The 10,000-nt window shown below is 35.7% G+C and overlaps 1 protein-coding gene across 2 annotated transcripts in view; it reads left to right on the top strand.

Annotated features, from left to right (window-relative positions):
• Positions 1–10,000, top strand: part of EGFL8 (EGF like domain multiple 8) — a 233,888-nt gene that overhangs the window by 86,675 nt on the left and 137,213 nt on the right. The window contains exon 2 of one of the 2 annotated variants that reach the window (XM_044083186.1): positions 793–962. The exons of the other annotated variant lie outside the window; for it this stretch is intronic. The gene's annotated coding sequence lies outside the window, so the exon portion shown is untranslated. The remainder of the gene's footprint in view (positions 1–792; positions 963–10,000) is intronic. 2 annotated transcript variants of the gene reach the window in all.

Genomic DNA, 10,000 nt, shown 5'->3' on the forward strand with positions numbered 1-10,000 from the left:
TCTTGCCACTGGTTATGTGCAACCAGTAATATATAAATGTGTGTGTGTGTGTGTGTGTGTGTGTGTGTGTGTGTGTGTGTGTGTGTGTGTGTGTGTGTGTGTGTGTGTGTGTGTGTGTGTGTGTGTATAATTATTTATTTATTATTTATTTCAGTTTGATGACCGGGGAAGTCCACTGGGCCAAGAAGAGCCCATTTTCAGTGGAGGCCCTGGGAGAAAAGCTCCAAAGATACATTAGAGACATACACAACTTAGTAAAAAAAATGCTCATCAAGCTAAGAATACATGATTATACATACATAGAAATACAGCATATTTCAGTCTAGTAATACATTAAGCAGTACAGCATTATGGTGTGGCTGAGAATCCAGCATATACATACATGTACCTGCTTACAAACATACATACAGACACTTGCATAAATTAGTTTCGCTGACTTAGCACGCTGCTACAGACTTGTAGTAATTTTTATACTGGCTGTAATGGTTTACTGATTATGAATGAATGTATTGACTTATTTACTAAACATTTATTTTTAAGGCAAACAGGTCCTTATCAAATGCAGCTAAAATTAAATGTGAGTAAATACTTTATTTTATACTGTGCAATACTTTATATTTTGAAAGTCACTTCCTTAAGACATCTTTACTGAGAAAACTGCAGCTAATAAACATAGTCTATAATAGGAATCATGACATGAACGTCTTCTGTGTACAGGATATGAAACAATATTGTCGTTGTCACAGATGACAAATGATTGTCTATTTTAATGATGTTTTTCCTTTTAAACAGTCCAAGTCTTCAAACAGATCCACAAAAATCAGATAATATTTCTTCAACAAAGCATCCTGGCCTCTTTAAGCATTCACAGGAAACAGTTTCAGTATTTGTATTACTCACAGAAAGGCAGATGAACTGAAATCTTGGGTTAAAAACAAAATCACCCACTTGAAATTGAAAAGGTAAACACTACTGCTACTATTAAAATAGGTATACCGCATTTAGTTACTTCTTGAATAGGCCTTAATTTTGCTTCAGTTTTTGAAAGTCCGTCTCAATAATGTCTTTTATGTTCCTGAGAGAATTGCATTGTACAGTGCCTTGGAAGACAGCTTTGAACTCATAGAGTTTTCCACTAGTGTTAGAGTTAGTTATTAACCAACCTCAGATACTTGAGTACTTTCATTTTATTAAATTTATTTTTATTCTGCTTTTGTTTACCAGGTTTGTCCAACTGGGTTTAGTGAAAAAAAAAAAAGTTTTCAGGAGAGGCCCCCAGGGAGAAAAGCTCTGACATATCTCAAACATTTTTAAACAAACATTGAGTAATATGCATGAACAGACATTAAATAATATACTTTAAAAATTACATATACATTTAATAGATTACATTCATATGAGGTAGATAACACTATTACATTATAAAATATACTTGTGTATTTAGTAAATGTTAAATACTGAGCATTTGAAGAGGTGTATTAGTGGGTTTGTTAAAGAGATCATGTGATTACTTGCTTGGTGGATGCAGGAAATGCCCTCTCATTCTTTCTCTCACATTAATGATTTTTTCAAAACCACAATTTATAATTGTTTATCTTTGTACATCGTACTATATAATGCTACATTAAACAAATCAAATGCAGAAATCAAAATTGCTGGGAGAAATATCAACAACCTCATATATGCAAATGATGCCTAATGGCTGAAAATTAGGAAGAGGTGAAAAGCTTGTTGATGAACATGAAAATAGAAAATACAGAAGCTGGCCTGTTGCTCAACATCCAAAAACTAAAAAATGTCGTCCAGCCCTATCAGGTCTTTGAAACAGATGGGGAAGAAATGATGACAGTGATAGATTTAATTTTTGTGGACTTAAAGATTTCTGCAGATGGTGATTACAGCCATGAAATTAAGAGTCTTTTTTTTCTTTGGAAAAAGAGTTATGGCAAATCTGGATAAGAGTTTAGAGCTTTACCAGTGGTAACATATGGCTGTCAGAGTTGGACTACAGGTATAGGTGTGCTCTAGAAAACTGAGGTTTTTGAACTGTGGTGTTGGAGAAAACATTTTGAGAATTCCATGGACTGCAAGAAGATAAAATTAAGATATATATATATATATATATATATATATATATATATATATATATATATATACGGTAATAAATCCAGACTGTTCACTGGGAGGACTAATGGTAAAATTAAGACTCAAAATACTTTGGTTACATATTGCATAGATAGAATTTACAAGAAAAGACACTGATGCTGGGAAACATTGAAAGTAAAAAGAAGAAGGGGGTGGCAAAGGCTAAGGTGGATGGATAGGCATTACGAGTCTGAAGTAACAAAAATGAATGTTCAACAACTTAAAGAAGCAGCTCTTGACAGATAGGCCTGAGGTACTAAACTGCTAGAGGCTACAAAGAGTTGAGTTTGACTTAGCAGCAGCAACAACAATAAAGGTGACTTAGCAGAAAACTCCAAATCTAGTATACAACACCTGAAGTCTTCTGACTCTAAATAACTGTTTTAATGAGAAAAGGTTTTACAGAACTTACTAAATTTTTTATTTTATTTTCAAAATGTACAACCTACTGGCCTTCAAAAAATTTGATTGAAATCACCCTGTCCTCCACATCTCATCTAGATTTTCTTATGACTAGGGCAACTTCTGAAAGTTAATTTGTACATCTCTTTCTCTTGTATGCCTTATTAATTTAAAATTCTTCCAAAGTTTTTTGTTGTTGTTGTAGTTTCTGAATTTCCCTGTATATATGTCTTACTGGCATGTGATGATAAATACCGACTTTAATATCTTACAGTGCTTTGTGGTGGTATCCTGGTCCATTTCCATATGCAAGTAATTCCACTGGTAAAGTCTAGGAAGGATAATTTAATTATGAATGAGTTTTGATTGTACTGTTAAGGTAAACATGATGGGATTATGATTGTTGTTAATAACATGGCATACAACAATGAGTGGGAAGCTCAGAGATCCTAGCTTTAGCAACATGATGCTAAAAATCTTGCCATTCCAGTTTGGATTTTCAACTTGTCTTTCCAAATTGTGATGGTTAGCATATTCCATTCTCATTTGCTATATTACATTGTGTTTAGTAGTTTGCCCAGTCAATATCTGGGTAATTAAATCCTTTATAACAACTTGTTTTCATTGATAAGAATGGTCTTTTTATTGATTTTTAGTCACTGCAATTTAGTTAGGAAATCTTCATGCTCAGTAGAGGAGACAGACAGCATACAGTATATTCTTACAATGTTATATTCAGCACCACTGATTTTAATTACTGTATTAAAAGAGTTCAAACTTTGAGCTGTGAATTGCGATTCGTACGCATTCTTTCACAAATGCTGAGATACTGCCTCCTGCCCCATTAAATCGGTAACATCAGAAGGAGGTACACCATCAAATTCAAGATATGCATTTCAGTCTTTAAACCATATTTCATTGATGTAGCAGATATCAGCATCAACCAAGCATGGGAATGTTTCATAATAGTTCATGTTATTGTTGAGATTTCTACCATTTAAATATTAAAAAACAAAAAATCCTTGCTGACATCAAACAACTTTTAAATAAATAGATAGATAGATAGATAGATAGATAGATAGATAGATAGATAGATAGAGAGATGAAGTAAGTAGCTTCTTAAAACTCATTACTCTCAATCTGAAATAACATTATCATTGTCTTGTCTATCTTACTAGCTTAAATCCCATTGCAATGGACCATTTCTGCTTGGAAAACCAATTTCTGTTATACAGTCTAGAGAAAGACTTTACGTTTAATTCTTTATCCTTAAATGAGCTCCATCCCCAACCCCATCTCAAAACAGTCATAATCATGCGATTTCTAATGAGAAAAATGTATGGATTGCTTTCATCTCAGGATGATGTAAATACTTTACAGATTATGGATAATATTAGTGTTCATCTTAATGTCGATCTTGCAGTTTTGTAGACTGTAGCTACTGTAAGTATCCATTGTGCTTGTTATACATTGATTGATCTTATACATTAATTTGATTTGTTATTCATTTTTAATATATTTTTCTGTTCATACTTGTCTTTTGTCCAATTCATAGATGCTGGGATCAAGCCAATTTACCCATTTAACAAGAACTAAATAAGTAACTGCAACCATTAAGTGCAACTGACTATTGGGTAATTGATGCACAACAGAGCTATTATGGGCACTGACCTCTTTGATGGATGTTTTCTGGTCACTTGAAAAAAGGATAACGCGCTTGTCACTGCATTATGACACAATGTAACGTGTTTGTCACTATATTATGACACACTGTAACGTGCTTGTCACTGTATTATGACACATTGTAAACAAAAGTAGGGTAGCAAGACATGAATATAACAACATGCAAGTATCCAGATATGGACTTTTGTAGACCTCTGCCTATCTGATAATTCCATCTTTAAGCAAGAGACGCATACAGTAACCACAGAATAAATTGTTTGATGTGAATAACAGATATTACAGTTTTGATCTGTGCCTAATTTATGACATGAACCCTATATTTCTATCATACTTTGGCAGCCACAAATACCTTCCACTGAAGTCTTTCTTTACAACAGTAATTTTCTAAACACTACTTTCTGTTGTAATTCCCTAGTTTAGCATGCAGCCAGGGTTTATTAACTGGACACTGTGCTGTCCCATTTTAAAGCAAACTTGCAGAATAGTAGCTCTTTATGTGAATAATCATCTTTCCTTGTCTGACTACACAGCTGTCAGTTTTTATTGCAAAATAAATAAGATTTCACTTCCTCCACATTAATCACAGAGAAAATCCAAAGTTCTGCTTATTTCCCCCCTTCTGTGACACTTGTACCTGCCACTCACTGCAGGCTAATCTGCAGTTTCTATGTCAGCTGTAAAAGTTTTGTTTGCCTTCATATTTATTTAGTTAATACATTTGGTGACTGAGAATATGCAGCTTCAAAATCCTATTTCCAGATTTCTAGTGGAATCCCAGAGAGAAAAGCTGAAAGACGTAATAAGAACAAGCAGAATGATATGGAAATAATAGCAAAAAAGTGCTGGAAGTCAGAAACTATAGAATCCCAGAGAGAAAAGCTGAAAGACGTAATAAGAACAAGCAGAATGATATCAAAATAATAGCAAAAAAGAGCAGGAAGTCAGAAAGTATACAGGAACAAGGATGTAAACAAATGTGTATGATACATACTGCACAGCGTGTGCACGCGCACCCACACACATGCACACACACATACACACACACACACACACACAGGCTCACACTCTCACATGCACGCACACACATCCACCCACAGAGACACACAGACACACGCAGACATGCACGCACACACACACACACACACGCACACACACACACACACACACACACACACACACACACACACACACACACGCATGCACACACACAGGCTCACACTCTCACATGCACGCACGCACACCCACACACACACACAGACAGACACATGCAGACACACACACACACAGTAATCCGATAGTAAGTATCTGAAACATCACATACACACATGATAATTATATAATAGAAGCCAGCACTCAGTTCCCTTGAAGTGGAGATAAATCTAATAAAGACTAATTTGGCATGTTAGATGACAAACATAAAATAACTTCAAAAGTATTAAAAAATATGAACATTTGGCAGGATATAAGAAATAAAGGGAATATAGACAATAATAGTGTGATTGTTCTTTGGGAAAGAAGCCCAAAATTATATAAGCTACACAAGGATATTTCTGTTCTTATTACTTGTCTACTAAGTTACATCACAGTGGCTGTTCCACTGTGTCTGTAAACAGATTTTTAGATTTTTTTTTTAAAAAAAAAGCCTGTTTTTCAAAGATGTATTTACCAAGGAGTTTTACCAAGCATGTTTGATCCTGCTCTACTGCAAGGGTATTTCTTCTGTTTCTTCTCTTTAAACTGGGTCCTACATTAGCCAAGACATATCTGGGATCCTGATGGCACCACTAGCAGAAATGTGAAGCTTTAGCTTCAACACCACGGGCATAATCTCATGTCCCTGCATATAGTACCATGCCCCTGGATAACATCATCTGGAAAACTGACATAGAAGCAGCATACTGTGAGTCCCTCTCAATCTCTGTCTGCTATGCACACTCATAATACCCTTATACATAAACATACACACACACACACACACACACACACACACACACACACACACACACACACACACACACACACACACACACACACACACACACAAACACAGACACGCACACACACACACACACACACACACACACACACACACACACACACACACACACACACACACACACACACGCACACACGCACACCTTGCAAAATTAAAAACCAATGAAAAATGTGCATGTTTATGACACTTTTATACTACACAAATGAAATGTGCAGGAGACCAGAGGCAAAGCATCCAGTTGTGCCACTTCTGTCCCATGGTCAGGAAAGGACATTGTGCTCCAAAATGGTCAGCTGGGAGGAAGTGGATGAAGCATCCTTCAGCCATCTCTCTTATGCAGGGGGCGATATGGGGTTCATCTCTGTCTGCATGCCTCCTGCTGGATACAGGAAACCTTGCAGCTGCAAAATGTAAAATACTGGGAGTGACAGGACAGATATACAATGCATGGCATCTGATATTGGGGTGACAGGACAGATGTACAATGCATGGCATCTGACATTGGGGTGACAGGACAGATAGGCAATGCATGGCATCCAATATTGCGGGTGACAGGACAGATATGTAATGCATGGCATCCGATATTGGGGGTGATAGGACAGATATGTTAAAGACATGGACAGAGACATTTGTAATAACACATTTTAAATTCCATATTTGTTGTAAATATGAGATTCTGCAGCAAAAGAAAGCTGTAAATCTTAAAAATATAGATAAACTAGGCATAATGTTCCTTATATGTATTTTTGCTTTATTTATTATGAGAAATTTAGAATATGTGAAAAGGTAATAAACCACAAATTGTCACTATTAAGTTAGTAATTACCTTTTATCTTTGTTTGAGATACTTTGTCTGATAATTGTTATCCAATGGGAAGGTAGTTTGAAAAATGACGGATACCATCATTAATTATTCTGTAGAGCAGGCCAAGCAGTGAATTCAAAATGCAGCTTTTATCTGGAATGCCAACTCGGAGAGATATACATATCAGGAGTCACATACAGGCACCCAACACACAAACATTGGAGTTATAGGGAGCCCGCACCTCCTGCAAAAAAAAAAAAAAGTGACTATGTTTTTCTCATGCCACAATGGGGATACAGGGGGACAAGCCCCCTGCACAACAGACAAAAAATGTTTTTTTTTCACTGAAAATAGTTTTCAGACCTTTATAGTCACACAAAAATTATTCACCTGAGTATCTTTCTGAGAATCGGCATGAATAACATGCTTCATGTCTTTTTTTATATGAGACTACTCAAACTTAATTACATCCATCCTCTCGGTATGTCTCCTTCTCCTCCTCCTCATCTTATATCTTCTAAAAATTATGTTTATACTGTATAAAGTAAATATGGTATCTTTCAAATCAATGTATTTTGATATATACACTGTTATTGGTAAAGACAGCTTTCACTATGCTGCTTCATTCATTTTTAAAATTTGCTGTATTACTACGTACTTTGTATTTTTTTCATTGTATCCTCAGGCTGAGCCTGAAAATCGCCCAGTAGGATAAGTATTGTACCCCAGTTAGAAAATAAAATAAAACAAAAATAAAATGCAGTGCTTAAAGAGAGTGTATTTAATGAGTTTTTATACTACAGATGACAAAGGTGAAGGCAAGCCTGCATGAAAGATGACATATAACTATACAGATTTTATCTTACCAAATAAAACAACAAACGTTTTCTCTCTGTCGCACCCAAGCACAAGACATCTCTTGATGGTCAAATGATCACAAAAAAAGAGTATTCTGATTGCTCTAAAGTGCTCATTCACTCTAGGAGAATATATGTATTCAGCAGGCATTTGTAGAAACCAAAAGAGGATTTCTTGCAAAGCTATATTACTAGCATTAGATTAATGCAAATTTAATACTAATTTTCTGTACATACTGGCTTATGCCAGTTCCATCATAGGATAGTAAGACTTGCACTGAAAACTGTCTACATAGCACTGCTGCATGCCAAATGAAATGAACAGACTTGCATTCAACAAAACAAGGGCCATACTGTACATTGTTATATGTCAGCCAATGAATCTGTTTATTGTCTGACCACACCACATGTTGCATGAAAATTCCAAAGGGGGCCTCCGAATTATAGGCGGTGGGATGCTTCCATTCACACTTTCTCTGCTTGTACAGGGTGCTACTGTGATTTGCAGTGTTCCCTCCATTTTTCTCACCCTAGCATTTAAGGATATCTAGGTTCAAATCTAGGGAATGACAATGGTTTGTGTTTCTTCATAAAAGCCGTAGCTTATTTTCATTTTGAGGCTTTCTTGCATTTTTTTTTTTTTTTTTTAGTTTTTGCTAAGTGTATATTGCAGGCATACAAAGAGTATATTCACAAAAATTCATCTGATTAATGACTGACAGATACTATAAGATTGAAATTGTTACATGTGGTTGTGAAACCATCCCATGCAGTTATCATTCCTTCTGATGACTAAAGTCTTTTTAATGCCATCATTGTATAAGCTGCATTCATTACCCACAAGTCATGAAGGAGACTCACTAAACTACCCATTTATAAAACATTTTCCTGAATACATACTGACACATAAGTCACTTTTGGCAAAATTCAACTCTACATTCAATACTCTGCTACCAAATGTTGAAATTAGTTTTTTGCAAATGCAGCATTAATTACAGATAGGTTGTATATGAAAAGGCAGTCATTTCTGTAGTAACATTCAGTAATTACATAGATTTACTTTTGGGAACTGATTGCTTCTATATTTTGCAGACCGTATTGGCTATCTGTCCGCACAAAATGCAGTTTGCAATGTATCCTTATATTCAAGTTCAGGGGTGTGGGGTTGTGCACCCCACAGAAAAATACCATTTTTTTAGTTGATTGGTAGTGAATGAATTGTCAATCAATTCATATAAATCTATTCTTCCATTAGAGTTAGCACCTTAGCATTTGACTTTGTGCATGTTTGTGTACCTATATGTATGTGTGTGTGTGTGTGTGTGTGTGTGTGTGTGTGTGTGTGTGTGTGTGTGTGTGTGTTTACAGTGAATATAAAAAGTTTACACACCCCTGTTAAAATGCCATTTTTTGTGATATAAAAAAATAAGACCACAATAAATCATTTCAAAACTTTTCCCACCTTTAATGTGACCTATAACCTGAACAATTCAAATGAAAAACAAACAAATCTGTTAGGGGAAAAATATAAGAAATAAAAAATGTACAATAAGATGGTTGCATAAGTATGCACACCCTTAAACTAATACTTTGTTGAAGCACCTTTTGCTTTAATTGCAGCATTCAGTCTTCTTGGATACACACCTGCCATCAACTAAAGAGACATTAACCCCACATCAAATTCAGCTGTCCTAGTAGGATTTTCCTTACATTTACTCAGTTGCCTGCTACAGCAAAAGCCATGGTTCGCAGAGAGCTTACAAAGCATCAAAGGTATCTCATTGTTGAAAGGTATCAGTCAGGAGAAGGGTACAAAAAATATCCACAGCATTGGATATACCATGGAACACAGTGAAGACAGTCATCAAAAAGTGGAGAAAATATGGGACAACAGTAATGTTGCAAAGAACTGGACGTCCTTCCAAAATTGATGAAAAGACAAGATGAAAACAGGTCAGGGAGGCTGCCAAGAGACCTACAGCAAAACTGAAGGAGCTGTAGGAATTTCTGGCAAGTACTGGTTGTGTACTATATGTGACAACAATATCCCATATTCTCCATATGTCTGGCCTGTGGGTAGGGTTGCAAGATGGAAGCCTTTTCTTACACAGA

Source organism: Protopterus annectens, chromosome 9.part0 (assembly GCF_019279795.1).
Source record: "Protopterus annectens isolate FY-2018-M chromosome 9.part0, PAN1.0, whole genome shotgun sequence".
NCBI classification, from domain to species: Eukaryota; Metazoa; Chordata; order Ceratodontiformes; family Protopteridae; genus Protopterus; species Protopterus annectens.